The 16,792-nt window shown below is 48.7% G+C and overlaps 1 protein-coding gene across 2 annotated transcripts in view; it reads right to left on the bottom strand.

The window, feature by feature from the left end:
- Positions 1-12,738, bottom strand: part of MAP3K14 (mitogen-activated protein kinase kinase kinase 14) — a 52,464-nt gene extending 39,726 nt beyond the window's left edge. For both annotated transcript variants that reach the window (XM_030799541.1, XM_003270715.4), the window contains exon 1: positions 12,553-12,738. The gene's annotated coding sequence lies outside the window, so the exon portion shown is untranslated. The remainder of the gene's footprint in view (positions 1-12,552) is intronic.
- Between the last annotated feature and the right edge of the window lie 4,054 nt (positions 12,739-16,792).

The raw sequence follows: 16,792 nt of genomic DNA, 5'->3' as shown, positions 1-16,792 counted from the left end.
TTTTTCACTTATAAGTAATAATGGAAAAAAACCCTTCCCTTATTCACATTTATGTGTACTTGTAGAAGGAATTCTAGGTGGTAAGCTCCTGGGGTTGGAATTTCTGGATGACTCTTTTGTTAATGGGTATCTCTTTTCTCCTGTTTCTATGTGTCAGAGAAGTAGGCAGCATCAGATAGGTGGCTTCCAAACATTATTTATTTGCTGTGAAGATGCTATCCTTGCTTTCAACATGCTTACAGTCTAGATGGGGAGAAAAATCGGTAGATGGATAAATAAATCATAAAGGAATCAAAATGATCTTAGGATCAGAAAGACCCTCAGAGGTAATTTATTCCAACATATGATTTACTAATCCTGAGGAATGGCCATTCAGCTACATGACAGGATAGCCTTGGAGTCAGATCTGAGTTTGAATCTGAGTTTCTCAATACTCTGGTGTATGACCATGGGCAGGTCACATAATCTGGGACTCAGGAGTCTTATCTGTAATATAGGGATCCTCAAACCTACATGATAGAATTTTACAGGGTGACTCAATGCAAGGAACAAAGTTTAAATTACATAGCACCGTGCCTGGCATGCAGTGGGCACTCTGGAAACATCAGTGGAACCTCCAGTGAGATGGAGGCCGCTACAAGATGAGCAGTCAGACCTTTGTATGACTGGAAGTGTAAGATTTTTTTTGGTTTTATTTATTTTTTATTTTTTGAGACGGAGTCTTGCTCTGTCACCCAGGCTAGAGTGCAGTGACACAATCTCGGCTCACTGCAAGCTCTGCCTCCCGGGTTCACACCATTCTTCTGCCTCAGCCTCCCGAGTAGCTGGGACTACAGGCACCCGCCACCACGCTCAGCTAATTTTTTGTATTTTTAGTAGAGACGGGGTTTCACCATGTTAGCCAGGATGGTCTCGATCTCCTGACCTCGTGATCCACCCGCCTTGGCCTCCCAAAGTGCTGGGATTACAGGCGTGAGCCACTGCGCCCGGCCGTTTTTTTTTTTTTTTTTGTGAGACAGAGTCTCACTGTCACCCAGGCTGGAGTGCAGTGGCATGATCTTGGCTCACTGCAACCTCCGCCTCCCGGATTCAAGCGATTCTTGTGCCTCAGCCACCCAAGTGGCTGGGATTACCGGCATGCACCACCACGCACGGCTAATTTTATTTATTTATTTTTTTGTAGAAACGGAGTTTTGCCATCTTGGCCAGGCTGATCTCGAACTCCTGGCCTCAAGTGATCTGCCCACCTCAGCCTCCCAAAGTGCTGGGATTACAGACGTGAGTCATGGTCTATAAGTGTTAAGTTGCTTGAAAGTTGCTGCTATAAGGCGCTGAAGCCTCCCCCACAGCTTCTAGCCAGCAGCCCTAGCATCAGACAGAAAGTCTGGAACAGATGTGGTCAAAGCAGGAGGAGGAGAATCCTGAGAGCAGAGGGACAGAGTGGTCAGCAAGAACCCACGAAGATGTTCTTTGAAGAGCATTCTGTACACCCCATCTGGCTTCTGTGTCCACTGGCAGTGCCTCAGCTCTGCGTGACGAACTGGGACCCACAATTCCTTGGCAGCTAAAGCTGAAATTAGTTGTCCTGTGGTCATCTTTGGCTGTTAAAACAATCTGCTATTTGTATACACATAACTACACGCTGGTTGTTGGTAATCATACAAATGAATAATAATGGCAGCTATTATTATCTGCCATGTATTAGGTAATGCATGCATTTTTTTTCTTGAATCCTTACAACTCTGTGAGCAAGGCACTAATGTTATCCCTCTACAAGGAGGAAGAAACTGGGCCTCAGTAGGCCAAGTAATTTGCCCAAGGCCACGCAGCAGTGAAGTGGCAGCGGCAGGATTTGCACAAGGGACTTTTATGTCAAAGCCCATACTCTTAACCATGACACTCTTTCTACTTCCAAATGATCTAAGCTTTAAAAATTGGGACCGAGATGCAGAAGCTGTCACAAGTCAAAGGTTAGTTAGAAATCTAGGGACTGGCCTGGGAGGAAGCACCTTAATTAGGAAGCATGAACTACAGCCAGCCTATGTTCTGGAAAAAGCAACTTTAAAATGACAACAGGGAAGAAAGACTCCAAGCTGGACTTGTGGTGGGCCTGTGTTCCTCAGCCCACCCAGGCCTGGCATAGCTGGGCCCATTCCAAGGAGAAATTCTATGACAAATGCAAATTTGCCATTCACTTTACAAAGCCTGGCTCCAGGCTTCTTGAGCCTATTTACCATTCTTTTTATAACAAAGACTCGAGCATCATTTGCTATCTTCATAAATTTCATCAGTACTTTTGCCCCCAGGCCCTGATACAGGGCATTTTATAAGCTTTAAAAGAGAAGTATTACAGTGGTATTTTCAATTCAACCTTCAAATCCTTTGCAAAGGAGAGCCAACAGCAAATAGAAAAGATGCCACAGGGGGCATCATGGATCCACAGAGACCCAATATGCAGGAGAACATGTGGGGCAAGGTAGTACTGAGATTAAAACCTGTCACACATGTACTTAATTTTATACAATAAGCAACAAGGAAGGTTTAATGTATATTGTATAAAAAATTTTTCAGGCTGGGAGTGGTGGCTCACACCTGTAATCCTAGCACTTTGGGAGGCCCAGGCGGGCGGACTGCCTGAGGTTGTGAGATTGAGACCAGCCTGGCCAACATGGCAAAATGCTGCCTCCACTAAAAATACAAAAATTAGCTGGGTGTGGTGGTGGGCGCCTGTAATCCCAGCTACTCGGGAGGCTGAGGCACAAGAATCACTTGAACCCGGGAGGTGGAGTTGCAGTGAGCCGAGATCGTGCCACTGCACTCCAAACCAACCTGGGCAACAGAGTGAGACTCTGTCTCCAAAAATTAAAAAAAATAAAAAATAAAAAAAAATTAAAAAATTTTCAAGTGTCATTGAAATCTGCAACAGGGTATTTTGTGTAACTGAATATTCTGATTAAGTGGGGGCTGCCTTGTATGCCACTTAACATGACCAATTTCCAAAGATTAGATGGCCATAATTGCCCTTGACACTAAAATCATGGGAAACACAGCCAGTTTCTTTGATGACTCAAAACATACTTTGTGATCTTGCCAAGCTTTGAGATCATCGTTACAAGCAGCATTTTGGTTGTGAAAAACAACTCTCCTTATTTAACCTTTTGGGGTGGATTCTGAGCAAGAAGTTCCCTAGGCTATGGTCAATCTCACTGAAATACAACCACCCGCCGCTCCTTTCTGGGTTTAGAAATCTGGTTTTCAGAGGTGGGAGTGGCTTCAAGCAGCGTCTACCTGTGTTCAGAAAAGATGAAGAAAGACAGGCTCAGGCTCCCTGTATAGGAGAATTCAAGTTCATTGTAGTCACTGGTGACTGGTTCTGAAATTGAGGAACTAGTTTGAGGAACTTCAGAATAAACAAGAAACCCAAAGAACTCAGCTTTCCACAGAAGGCTTCCAACGCGTGGAAGGAGGCACAGGTCCAGCTCCGCCCTGTGGCGGGGCAACCTTGACCCTGGCCTCATTTCAGATGCTGCCCCACATGCTCTTTGACAAGCTGGCCCAAGTAACCAGCTTGAGGACATGAGTGGCAGAGGCGTCCCTTTATAATGAGGGGTCATATTCTTGTCCTCCCCTGGGAAGGGAAAAAAGGGCTTGGGACATGGGGCATGACAAGGAATATTCTCAGAGGATCTCACACTATTCTTTGGTAAAAGAGGGCAAATAATGAAACAGCCCACGGCTCTCTCGTCCTCCCCGAGGCCAGCAGGGCTTAACAGGAGGAGTTTGGATTCAAGTCTTGTACTTTCACTCAACAGCAAATACTTAACCAGTGGCTACCATGTTTCAGGCACCGTGCTGGCCAGCGAGAATATGAGGATGACGAACAGCCTTCTCTGTTGAAACCCTCGAAAGGCCTTCTTGGAATGCTGAACCCAGTTACCTAGAAGCACTGCCTTGATCCACCTGCCTACAACTCTCCAGTGGCACCAAGCCTATGGGATGTGCCAGAGTGGTCACTGCCCTCCCAATTCCCACTTGGAGGGGTGGGAGGTGGTCAGTTATGTGTTTATTAGCTGGCTACTCACTGTCTGATTCTACTTTGAACTATATTTTCTTTTTTGAGAAGAGGACTTGTTCTGTCACCCAGGCTGGAATGCAGTGGTACAACCACAGCTCACTACAGCCTCGAACTCCTGAGCTCACGTGATCATCCCACCTCAGCCTCTGAAGTAGCTAGGACTACAGGTACGCACCACCATGACCAGCTAATTTTTTTTTTTTTTTGACGGAGTTTTGCTCTGTCGCCCAGGCTGGAGTGCAGTGGTACGATCGTGGCTCATCGCAACCTCTGCCTCCCACGTTCAAGTGATTCTTGTGCCTCAGCCTCCCGAGTAGCTGGGATTACAAGTGCCCACCAACACACCTGGCTAATTTTTTTATTTTTAGTAGAGACGGGTTTCACCATGTTGGCCAGGCTAGTCTTGACCTCCTGGCCTCAAGTGGTCTGCCTGTCTTGGCCTCCCGAAGTGCTGGGATTACAGGTGTGAGCCACTGCGCCTGGCAATGCCCAGCCAGTTTTAAAAAATTTTTTTTTGGAGGTGGATCTCACTATGTTGTCCAGGCTGGTCTCCAGCTCTTGGCCTAAAAGGCAATCCTCCTGCCTTAGCCTCCCAAGTCACTGGGATTACAGGCATGAGCCACTGTGCCCAAGCAACATTTGAGCACATTTCTCCTGACTGTCCCTACGCTTCTGAAAATGCACTTCTTTCCCCCAGAGAGCTGAAGTTGCCCAATTGTTACCAAGCTCCCACTCCAAGCTGACAAGTGGTACAAGACCCCACGGTGAGAGAAATACCAAGGTGTTCCCACCCAGGCACCTGCAGAATCCTCCGAGACGCTCTACGCCTGACAGTGCTGGCTCAGGCTGGAAAAGGAGGGCCACTGGGCTGCGCATGGTGGCCTCCTCGCTCCCTCCAGCTCCTATAGTCATGGCTCCCGACCAGCACCGGGGTTCACCTGTGAGGTGTCGGTCTTCGTGCCCAGCTTACCCCCGTTGTGGTGAGGTCCTCCAGGGCGGTGCCTCAGTTGTGTTTGGTTTTCTAGCACCCAGCAGATATGGCCCATTTGACACACTTGGCCAGTGTTCCTGAGTGAAAGGACAGACACACTTCTGAGGAATAAATGAGTGCCACAGGCTCTGAGAGCCTGGCTGGACAGGGACACATGTCCACACTGTCCAATCACCTGGCAGGCTGGAAGGGAGGGAGGCACAGCTTGGTGGCTGTATTCTAACTGCATCCCAGCAAGCAGGTGTCCTGAAAGATGGCTGTGGAGCCACTCCTGCCATCCTCTTTCCTAAATGCTGACCTAGAGACCCAATTACTTCTAATTGCTTGAGAAGATAACCCTTCTGAACTGGAGAACACCCATCTGGGCTCAGATTTGCATATATTTGCATGTACCTAATACATGCTAGAGGGAGGTGGTGCTGAACTCTGTCCTTCACATTGATCTATACAAAGTTATTCCTGCCTCTCCAGGCACAGCATCTGCCAGTGGAGACCGCTGGGCAGGACTCAAGGAGTCTGGTGGGTCCAGTCAACTCCCTTGGCCAAAGGAGTCCATTTGTAATCTTTTTTTTTTTTTGAGACGGAGTTTTACTCTTGTCACCCAGGCTGGAGTGCAATGGTGGATCTTGGCTCACTGCAACCTCCACCTCCCAAGTTCAAGTGATTCTCCTACCCCAGCCTCCCGAGTAGCTGGGATTACAGGCATGTGCCACTATGCCCAGCTAATTTTTTTGTATTTTTAGTAAAGTCGGGGTTTCACCTGTTGGCCAGGATGGTCTCAATCTCTTGACCTTGTGATCCGCCCGCCTCAGCCTCCCAAAGCACTGGGATTACAGGCATGAGCCACCGGGCCTGGCCTCCATTTATAATCTTAATTGGCAACCACATCCTCATTGGAGGCTGGCTATGCCTCCTTTTCCTCCCAACCCTCCTGGCTATTCCTAGTATGGACCAGAAACACCTACCTTTTAGTTCTGGCCCAGTAAAAGGAAATTTTAATGTCAGTAGAAGGTGGGTGGTAGATTTTTGGCTATAATAATTCTTTGCACTTTCAGGGGCCACCATCCAGATATGACATCATGACATCATGCTTCACCCACAAGGAAGAGCCTGTCACTGAGAGGAGCCAGGCAGATCAGCTAGGATAACACGCAGAGTATGCATGCACCTCCTGCACAGAAGAAAGATGCAGAAGAGCTTTGTGCACTGTGGGTTTGGACCCCTGTAATCAATCATTGAAAGTTACTAAATACCCACTCTAGGTGAGATACTGCTTGGCTAGGTAGGAAAGTGCCCTAAAGGTGTGGGCAACCTTTGAGACTTCCTGGTAATTGTATTTTCTTATCAACCTTGACCTCCTTTTGATTACATGAACCTCATGGTATAAGACAGCGTCCAACAAATAGCTTTCTGTTTACTTTTTCTTAGACCCAGGGCAGCAGCTGCTGTGGCTCCACCCTTCCTAGGCCTGGCAGAGCTTGCAGAAAGGCTGAGAGTGATAGGGTTGGGGTAGGGGAATAAAAGGAGGAGCTAGTTTAAAAAAAAAAAATCCTGTTTCAGGATTAGTTCCTTCGTTCCCTGGCAGCAGAGTACAGTGAAGAGTCTGGGTTTTATGTTCAGGCTCTGCCATTAACTAGCTGTGTGGCCTTGGGCAACCCACTTGGCTTTCTTGGGCCACCATTTTCTCTTCTGCATTTTCTCACTGCAAAAAATGTGAATGATCATGTCCAGGCTATAATCCTAACAGCTCTTTCTGGACAGTGAGGTTAAAGTTATTTAGCCATGCCAGCAGGAGGTGACTGCTGGTTGGTCCAGATTGATGGGGTATGGGTACAGGGGCTGGGCTGGTAGTCTGCCAGAGACAGGGAACAAGATTATTTGCAAGAGAATAACCGTTCCTCGGCTGCAGCTTCATTAAAGCCAAGCCCTCCTTGTAGATGGTCCTGGACATTGCTCATAGATGTCCCTGACCATAAGCGGTCAAGTTCAACACCAACTGCACTAGTCCAGAACAGTGTCTGAAGAAAATCTCTGTCTTAATGGACACCTGATAGTGGCTTTAGCAGAAAGAGGGTCAGGAGAAGCTGTAGTAACCAGAAACTGGGAGAGAGGGATGACTCAGGAGTCCCCCTGCTGCTTCTTTCTGGGTACAAATCCTGGTCCTAGAAGTGTAGACAACTCAGGTGGTGGCAGGCTTGGGATTCCTAAAGCTTTTTGAAATCCAGGGTTTAATCTAGCCTTTACAATCGCTGGAGCTCTGCAGAGCCTCCAACTCAGGTGGCTGAAAAGGAGGCAGGTGGAAAAGCGTTCCTAAAAGGTTTTTCACACCAAAATAGGGCTTGTCTCTCTGCTCTCTGCCAAGGGATTTCCCAGCTCCCCAGGGCCAAAGCTCCCCTCCTGCTTCTTTGCTGACTGTCACTGGAAGCAGGCCATTTTCCACCCTCAGGGTGGCTGGACTCAGGAGTCAGTGACACTGCTGATCTGGGCTCTGTGCCCCGTCCACGATCCCCCCTCCGCTGTCAGCCCACAGGCCCCAGAAGCCTCCTGTTTGCCTCCTGCCCCCTGCCTCCATAGCCCTGGGGCTGGGATGAGGCTGATTGGTGGCAGAGGGCTCCTCACGAATGTCTGCTCAGGACTTTCTCTGCAACTGTGCTGGGGAATAAATCGCCTGTCACCTACACCCCTGCATGGGTGACTCACCTTCCAGAGAAAGTGCTCTGCTCGCTCTGCTCACCTAAGCAAAGCTGCTTGGAAAATGACTAAGACACCTATCAAATGCACTCTGTGGGGCCAACCAGTTATGGAGCAAGGTCCAGGCACACTCTGCCTCTCACCTCCAGCCTGAAGTCAAGTGCAGAGCTGCCACGCCAGGCCTGCTGGTTTCATTTTCATCTGAACTGAGCTCCACATGAGGCTTGACATCCGGTGATCTATTTTTTCTAAAAACTAGCTTCACTTTAGAAATGACTCTTTGGCCATCAAGTCAGCTTCCCCAAGAGAAAACAAAATGTTATTTAAAGGGAACGGCAGCCTGGTGAGAGCCTATATTTTTGTTTTGTATTAAGGGGAAAAAATACTTTAAAATATAATATGAAACTTTTTTTTTCCCTTGTGAGATTAAAACAAATGTTTTTCTTTCAAGAGATGGGGTCTCGCTATGTTGCCCATAGCTACTTGACCTCCTGGGCTCAAGTGATCCTCCCGCCTCAGCCTCTCAAGTAGCTGGGACTAAAGAAACACACATCACCATTCCAGGCTTCTTGTGAGATTTAAAGGGAAATCTGCAAGTCCTTGACTGCAGATCCTGGACCCCCAGACATAGTCCCAGAGAGAAGCTGAGAAAGACATCTTTATGAGAGGGAAAGGGTGGTGAGCTGGTGATGCCATGTGGTAGTGGGAACCTCATCCCACAGAACCAAATGTTCCCTCCTATTCCCCCAAAGAACAAGTTCTTGCTGACCTACATGCCATACAGTATTTTCCCTTTCCTTACCTCCAGGGTTAATGCAGGAACCTACTTGATCACATGTGGGACGCAGGAAGCCCCTAGACAGGCCTAGCTGTGTCTCCAGCTCAGAGTTAGGACTGTCAGCTGGGCAGAGCCTGGACCTTTGTAGCCTCATTTGGAGTGTGGTGAGGGCAGTATATAGTGTAAGACAGGGAGAACCCGACAGCTGAAGCTTTTAGACTGAAGAACTGTCCCCCTAAAGGTCCTACTGAGAAAATGACTCTGGCTGTCAGGCAGTCTGACCCTTCTTGACATTATCTTACAGAGAACAGGTTTAGTCACAATGCAGTAATCGGCAACTACTACTGCTACTATTACTACTGCTACTACTACTATTACTACCACCACCACCACCAATAACAACAACAACAACAGTTACAGCCGCTATGTTCTGTGCTGGGCACTGGGCTCAGCACTTTACATATCTCCTCTCATTTTCTACTCAAAACAGCCCCATGAAGTATTTCTGATCCCATTCACAGATGAGACACCTGATGATTAGAGAAGTGAAGTGATTTGCTTGCGGGCACACAGGCAGGCAGTGGCAGACTTCGACCTGACCCAGGTCTCTCTGACCTGACAGCCTCAGCCACCACATGTGACACGGAGACACCAAGGACTTGTTCTGTTGCTCTGGACAAATCACAGGCTCTCTGCCTTTGTTTCTACATCTGGAAAATGGGCACAAGCACACCTGTCCAGGCAGCAGGCTATTCATCTTTTTGCCTTTTATTAACAATATCAATTAATAATTGATTGGTATAATAAATAAATAAAGCTGCTACCCTGGTTTCGTTATATTCAAAATTGACATGTTTGGGGGAAGAAAATCCTTATCGTTTCATGAGCAAGTTAGTAGAAAAAGCAGTGACCTAGATATCAAGAAAAGGGGGTTTAGATTCTGAGCAATCCTGTCTATTTCTCCTTATGAGGCTTCACTTTTCTGATCTTTGTCCCTGCCCTTCTTCACATGAGTATTGTGTAAATACAAAGATTGGCTATAAAATTACTCTTGATGCCACATAAATTCAAGGGATTTCTATCAGGGAGCTGAGGGATTAAGAGATGTAGAAAAGCAAGAAGGGAAGAGGCTCCTTTAAACTAGAACACAAAGAGCACACCGGCCACTGAAGAAAAATGACTTTTTCTGCGTTGTCATTCAGGCAGTCATAAGCCCAGAACAAAAAATCTCATACTTCAATGTCCTGCTCAGCTCAACAGAAATGCTCCCCTACAATTTGCCCTACATCTGGCCTTCCCTTTCTGGGCTACTACTGTCAGCATTTTAGCCGGCATCACCGGGTAAATGCAAAACCTTCACACATGCATCACTTTGAATGCCCACCCAGCTCTTGCAGATGCTCAGCCCCATTCTGTTCCTTTACTAGGGAATCCTGGTGTGTGGAGACCAGAGGAGCTGACATCCTTAGAGCTCCCTAAATCCACTGACAAGGAATTGTCCCCGGCCCACCAATTTCACACCGGTGCCATCAATAGTGCCCATAATGCTCAGATGTTTCCAGTTTAACTGAAATACTAAAATGGGGCAAACAGGAAGCATCAGACATAACTGCGGTAGTGACTTATTAATCATGAAAGCAGAATTTTAGTTGCATTTTAACCTTTTGCCAGGAAAAAAAAAAAAACAACCTTGAGATGATGGAAACCATCAGTAGAAATACGCTGCCTTTATGCGTATCGGGCTGACTTAGACTTTTTACTTAGGACTGACTTTGCTTTTAAGATTTCTGAACTTTCCCCCAGAAAGAACATCTGTCAAACCAACCAATATGAATCTGTCAGCTCTTCATCGAGACAGGCAGGCTTGTTAGGAAAGCCCATGTGCTGTCCATTGAGACAGGAAAAAAAATAGGAAGTTAAAAGTGCCTTCACAGGCCAAAGCGATACAACACTGTTCAGAGGGTGCCAACAACGAAGAAAACAACCCTGGATAAAGCTTTCATCTCTTTCACATCTCCGCAGATCTCTCACCAGACCCTAGCCAGGGATGAACTGTTATCAATCACCAAAAAAAAAAAAAAAAAAAAAAAAATCACAACAGTTGCCGAGGGCTGGACAACCAATCAGCGCAAGCCATCTTCTCAGCAGTAAATGATATACACATATTCCAGGCAGATCACAAAGGAGTCAGTGTTCAACAGGAGAACCAAAATGAGGAACCAAACCTTCATCTGTTGAGGCGAAACGGCCCAACCAGACATTTTTGTTTAATAGAGGGAGACTGATTTGGCAGGGTCTCTGTGGTGCCGCTCCCACAAACTCTTAACAGACAATACCAATGACAAAAAACCCCCTTCAGAACTGCTTCTTATAATCAGAAAACACTAAGAAGATGGCCTGAAGCTTGGCAGCGTCTTGCTGTCTGATTTCAAACAGAGCTGGTACATATACCTGGGTACTTATCTCTAAAATTAGAGTCAGAGACGATTACTTTTATTTTGAGATCTTCTGAGAAGTTCTCCACACCCTTCAAAATAAATAAGGATGTCCAAAAGGTGTCTGTAAAATTCAGAGGTCTGGCATCGCTCCAAAGGAACTGATTGATATTACTTAAAAAACACCAAGAGTAAATCCAAACACAACCAAAGTAAGGCAAGCACTTTTTAAGTGTCCTCTCACATTAAGAGCATAAAAGCCACACCAAAACCTTCTCCCTCCTTTCTGCATCTTAGTTCTATAATGTGGTCCTGATCTAGGATTCTGGGGAAGACCCATCCTTAGTCCCAGCTATGAGGCGTCAGGCAAGATATATACCACCCCCACTCCCTCATACACACCTGCCTCAGGTGCCTCGCTTATAAAACAAGACACTACAATCTGTCTTACCACACAGCCATCTGAAGGAAAACGGAGCTCACAGGTATGAAGACACTAAGTAAAAAACACTTCACTAATGTTAAGATACTGTCTCCTTCTAATCTTTCAGAAAGACCATGTTTCTAGTCAAGGGGTTTTCAACATTTTTCTTGGAATAAACTCCAGACTCCTATTTTATATCATGACCTCACTCTAATCATTTAATTTCACGTGCTTTTAAAGTCCTTAATTAAGTCATTGGTGTTCATTGTCTCCAGTGATCAAAAGTAGTTTTACCATTTACTCTGCTGATGTATGTACCTTTTCACCACTTATCCTCTCTCTCATTCATACCTCCAGTCCACCCTTTAGGGCCGAGAGCAACTTTTTAACCCCGACTAGGAAGGAAACACTTTTTCTGAAGCTAGCCAGCACTAAGGAGGCTCCCGGGCAGGTGGGAAACTGTACAAATGGCCCCTCTCTGCCTGGTGCCCGGTGGCTGCAAGATGCCAGGGCCACAATGGGTTTCGAAGATGGGAATGTTATATCTGAACCGACAGATAAAGTCCCGAGTTGGAGAGCCCAGAAGAATTACAGAGGAGGACTGGGGTCCGAAGGCGGAGGGAGGATGCTGCGGGCGGCCAGCACTGCCCCGCTGCATGCTGAGGACAGGCTTAGCTCCTGCTCCCCGCCTTGAGGTGTGACCTGAGAACTTCCCAGGAAAGGCCAGGAGGGTTTCACGCCAGGGCAGATGCCAGGGCGCACTCCTGCAGGAGACACGTCCGCCCCGCGCCAGGCGAGCTCCATCCTGGGGGCACTGGGGCGCAGAACAGGCGGGCGGGCCTGGCGGCGGCGCGGGGCGCTAGTGAAGGGGAAGCAGGGGGCCCCTGCGCGCGCTCGGAGCCAGCGTGTGGCCGGCAGGAGTGCGCGGCCTGGAGGCCCGGGGCGAGCGCGGCGCCGGCAGCGCGTGCGAGGGCGCGCCCGCGGACAGCCGCGAGTGGGTTGGACGGGATACGTCGGACTGCGCTGGCCTGGCCGCCGACCCCACTGCTCCGGGGCGAGGGGCCAGGCCGCAGCCCAGCCCGGGGCTGAGGGGCGATCCATCCCAGCCGCTCCCTGGGCGCCTCGCTGCGGGCCCCAGGGTCCCGCCTCGTCACCTACCGGCCAAGCGCCGATCTCCCCAACCAAGCGAGTGTTGCGCTCCGCTCGCCCGCGATCTCCCGCCGCCGGCCGCCGACCGCTGAGCTCCCGGCCCGTGGTCGCCCCGCCCCGGTCCCGGGCTCCGCCCCCTCGCCTTCTCGGCCACCCCCGGGGCCACGCCTCCCCCGGAGGCTGTACCTTTGCCTCGCTTTGCGCCTCCTTTCTTTGGCCGCTCCGCGACCCGTGGCCCCGCCCACTGCCCTAAGCCAGCCAATGAGACGGCCGTCCCGGCAAGCCCTTCTTCCCGCTCCCTAGCAACGATTGGTTAACGAGGCCTGGTTTCCAGAAATGGGTACTATTTCCGGACGATGTTTGTAGAAGGGAGATCGCTGGGCGGGCGGACTGACAGAAGGCGGAGGCGACTAGGGTGTTGGTGGAACCACACATGCGCCCTCGGCTTCTGGCTGTTTTACCAGCTGCTTTCTCGAGGTTACGGGAAGGAAGGGCGAGTGTACGCATGCGTGGGCACTCCCTGCCACTGACTTCGGTTACCTTGGAGACAGCGAGGCGCTCTCCCTCGTGGGTCGCGCGCGTTCCGCTTCCTCTCTGCTGCCAGGCGGTGGCGGCTGAGGCGGGAGGTGGTGGGTGGTAGAGACGTTTTTATTGAGCTCTTACCGTGTGTCTGGTCCTGTAGAATCCCTGGAATGAGTAAAGAAGGTTACAGTGCCTGCCCTCGAGAAGCTTGGGGAGCCAAGGGCTTACAGGGGCCCGACTTGTGGGTTGAAACCCAGGTACAAAGAGAGCATGTGTGTGCGTGGCGTGGTACGAGCGCTGAGCAAAGCATCTGCTCGCTGGGTTTGCAGACCACAGAGCTGGCAAGAGGATGAGAGCTTGATGTATGCAAAGAAAGGACCTGGAGTTCAGAATATGCATTGAAGTGTCAACAGTGCTTCTTTCTGAATGGGGGTCGGGGGTGGGGAGTAGGGAGGATATGGAAATTTTTTCTAACTTTTGCTCCTCTGTATTATCTAGTGTTTCCACACTGAGCTTGTATTTTATTTGTAATAAATTCCAGGCCAGGCACGGTGGCTCACTCCTGTAATCCCAGCGCTTTTGGGAGGCTAAGGCAGGAGGTTCTCTTGAGGCCAGGAGTTGGGGAACAGCCTGGGCAATATAGCGAGGACCTCGTCTCTGCAAATAAATAAAAGAATAGCCAGGCGTGGTAGTTCGCACCTGCAGTCCCAGCTAGAGGGGAGGCTGAGAGTTTGAGGTTACAGTGAGCCATGATCGTGCCACTGCACTCCAGCCTGGGGAACAGAGTGAGGCAATCCTTTAAAAAAAAAAAAAATCCAAACTCTATTTTTCTTATTGCAAAATAAAAGATATACTCCTACCTTGGGCATCCCACTTCCATGAAGGGTCCATGGTAGGTGTGGTGAGTGGCTCTAGTCCAGGGATAGGCAGGCCCCACCCAAGGCTGTCTTGAAAAGTAAGGAACACCCTATCTCTGAAAGTGAGCAAAGACCACCATCTGCTTGAGACTACTTTGCAGACAGTCCGAAGCTGAACTCTTTCTGGATATCTGTGCCAAACAGTCATCTCTGCTGGGGAATAGGGAAGACCCTTTATTTAGGCAGTGGTCAAAAACTCACAACCTGAAGGCCTCATTCACTCACCCAGGCCAGAAATATGCTTTGTTTGGCTGGCCCAATATTTTTTTAAATTTGAATATGAATGCCTTAGAGCAGAGCCTGCGGTTCCTTACAGTTCCCGCCACCCAACCATCTAACCTTATGTCACCTGACTGGCCCCTGGAGCATTTGAGGTTTTGGCTCCCATAGAGTCCATGCTTTAGAGCCAAACAGTCTCTGGTGCCCACCCTGGCTCTGCCACTGACTAGCTGGGAGATGGCAGGCAAGAAAGAAGCTGGACTGGTGGCCCCCAAATCTCTTTCCACCCCCAGGGTTTTGCATTTCAGTGACTCAGGGAGAGGCAGAGCTTGGCCAGATGTACAGGTTGGTATCGGCAATCTTGGATGCCCTTATTGCCTCTCCTACTACCTGTTTGCCTCTGGGCACACCACTTCTCAGGAAAGATGTGGGCACACCTCCAGAGTCTGCAGACGCTCCCTGGCTTGCCTTTGCCTTCTCTCTCTTTCACTATTCCTTCTTTAAAACACCCAGTGCCTCTGTACTTTGCCCAGGTTCCCTTGACACCTCTGGTCCTGGGTCCCCTGTACACTCCCACTTACCCCATCAAGATGATCTGTCTTTAAATCCGTCCCTGAACACTAATGTGTATTAATCCGAGAGAGTGAACTGTGTTGACTCAAAACTGTAACTCTGGAGAAGGAATGTCACATCAGGTTGCAGGGGAGGAACAAACCACTAAACACTGGTAAGGAAGATATTTGGGATAAGCAAGCCCTCTCGGTTTCAGCTACTTTTCTGAGGTCTTTCCAAGCCCCACTGTGTGTGGGTGAGGTGAGAAACAATACACCCACCCAGAGTGAGCAGTGTGGTGTCTCTGAGTCTTGAATTGCTTGCACCCTCTGGAAGGAGAGCTTCGGGACGAGATTACTTCCTCCCAGCCTAAGTTGAGACAACCTGGGAAAGCTTCTGGCCTTGAGTCACTTGTACAGCCTCAGCTCTGCTTTAAATACAAGAAATTGACATTTACAGGATGACTCACACCTGGAGCAGTGAACTAGGTTCTCAGTACTCAAGGGTTTTCACATCCCATCCATTTCATTTCTGGAAATAGCGTAAAACTGTGCTATTCCAAAAGAATCGCAGCTTGTTTTCTGATACGTTACAAAAAGTAAGCCAGACAGACTTAGAATACTTCATGTGCATAACCTCACTGGATGTTCCCTCTAGGCCAGGGTTTCTCAGCCTGGCACTATAGACATTTGGGGTTGGATAATTCATTGTTGGGGGACGGGGCTTGTATTAGTCTGTTTTCATGCTGCTGATAAAGACATAGCTGAGACGGGGTAATTTATAAAGGAAAGAGGTGTAATGGAGTCACAGTTCCACGTGGCTGGGGAGGCCTCACAATTATGGCAGAAGGCAAAAGGCATGTCTTACATGACAGCAGACAAGAAAGAATGATGAGAGCCAAGCGAAAGGGGAAACCCCTTACAAAAACATCCGATTTCATGAGACTTATGCACTACCATGATAACAGTATGGGAGAAACTGCCCCAGTGATTCAGTTATCTCCCACTGGGTCCCTCGCACAACACAGAATTGTGGGAGCTACAAGTTGAGATTTTTTTTTTTCTTTTTGAGGTGGAGTCTCCCTGTGTCACCCAGGCTGGAGTGCAGTGGCGCGACCTCAGCTCACTGCATCCTCCTCCTCCTGGGTTCGAGTGATTCTCGTGCCTCAGCCTCCTGAGTAGCTGGGACTATAGGTGTGCACCACCATGCCCGGCTAATTTTTATATTTTTAGTAGAGATGGGGTTTTGCTACATCAGCCAGGCAGGTCTTGAACTCAAGTGATCCACCCGCCTCAACCTCCCAAAGTGCTGGAATTACAGGCGTGAGCCACTGCGCCTGGCCTCAATGTGAGATTTGGGTGGGGCCACAGCCAAACCACATCAGGGCTGTCTTGTGCATTGGAGGATGTTTAAAAGCTTTCCTGGCCTCTGTCTACTACATACCTATAGCACTCCCTCATCCACCCAATGTGACAACAATAAATGTCTCTGGACATTGCTAGATGTCACCAAGGAAGCAAAATTGCCCCTAGTTGAGAACCCCTACAGTCTGACCCCATAGAATAGGTAGTATTACTGTCCCCATTTCACTGATGAGCAAACTGAAGCTCAGACAGAAGTAACTTGTCCAGTGTCACTTTGCTGTAACAGGAGACCCAGGATTCAAACCATGTCTGACTCCAGAGCCCCTGCCCTCCTGCATGCCAGACTCTGCAGAGAGACTTCAGGCTTCAGGGAGCCAATTGCCCATCAGTTCTCTAGGAGAGTGCTGAAGAGTGAGTAAATCAGTGAAGGAATGCTATCCTTGGATCATTTTTCCTTTTCTGTTTGCCTTGGAAGGAAGGAAATTATATTCTGGTTTTTATTGCCTTAGTCAGCATGGTTTATGGTGCTGAGCCATGTCCAGTGAGAAAGTGGCTGATGAGTCATCTGAATGTCTGTGGATTTCAGGCCCCAAATTACTGTGAGATTCTGAAGTTACACTTGAGAATTCAGATGTGAGGCTGAGATAAGAGATGACTGGGGACTGTAGGGTGGAT

The sequence above is a fragment of the Nomascus leucogenys genome, chromosome 19 (assembly GCF_006542625.1).
Source record: "Nomascus leucogenys isolate Asia chromosome 19, Asia_NLE_v1, whole genome shotgun sequence".
NCBI classification, from domain to species: domain Eukaryota; kingdom Metazoa; phylum Chordata; class Mammalia; order Primates; family Hylobatidae; genus Nomascus; species Nomascus leucogenys.
The sequence above is the reverse complement of the archived record's forward strand: the minus strand, read 5'-3'. Positions and strand labels throughout refer to the sequence as shown.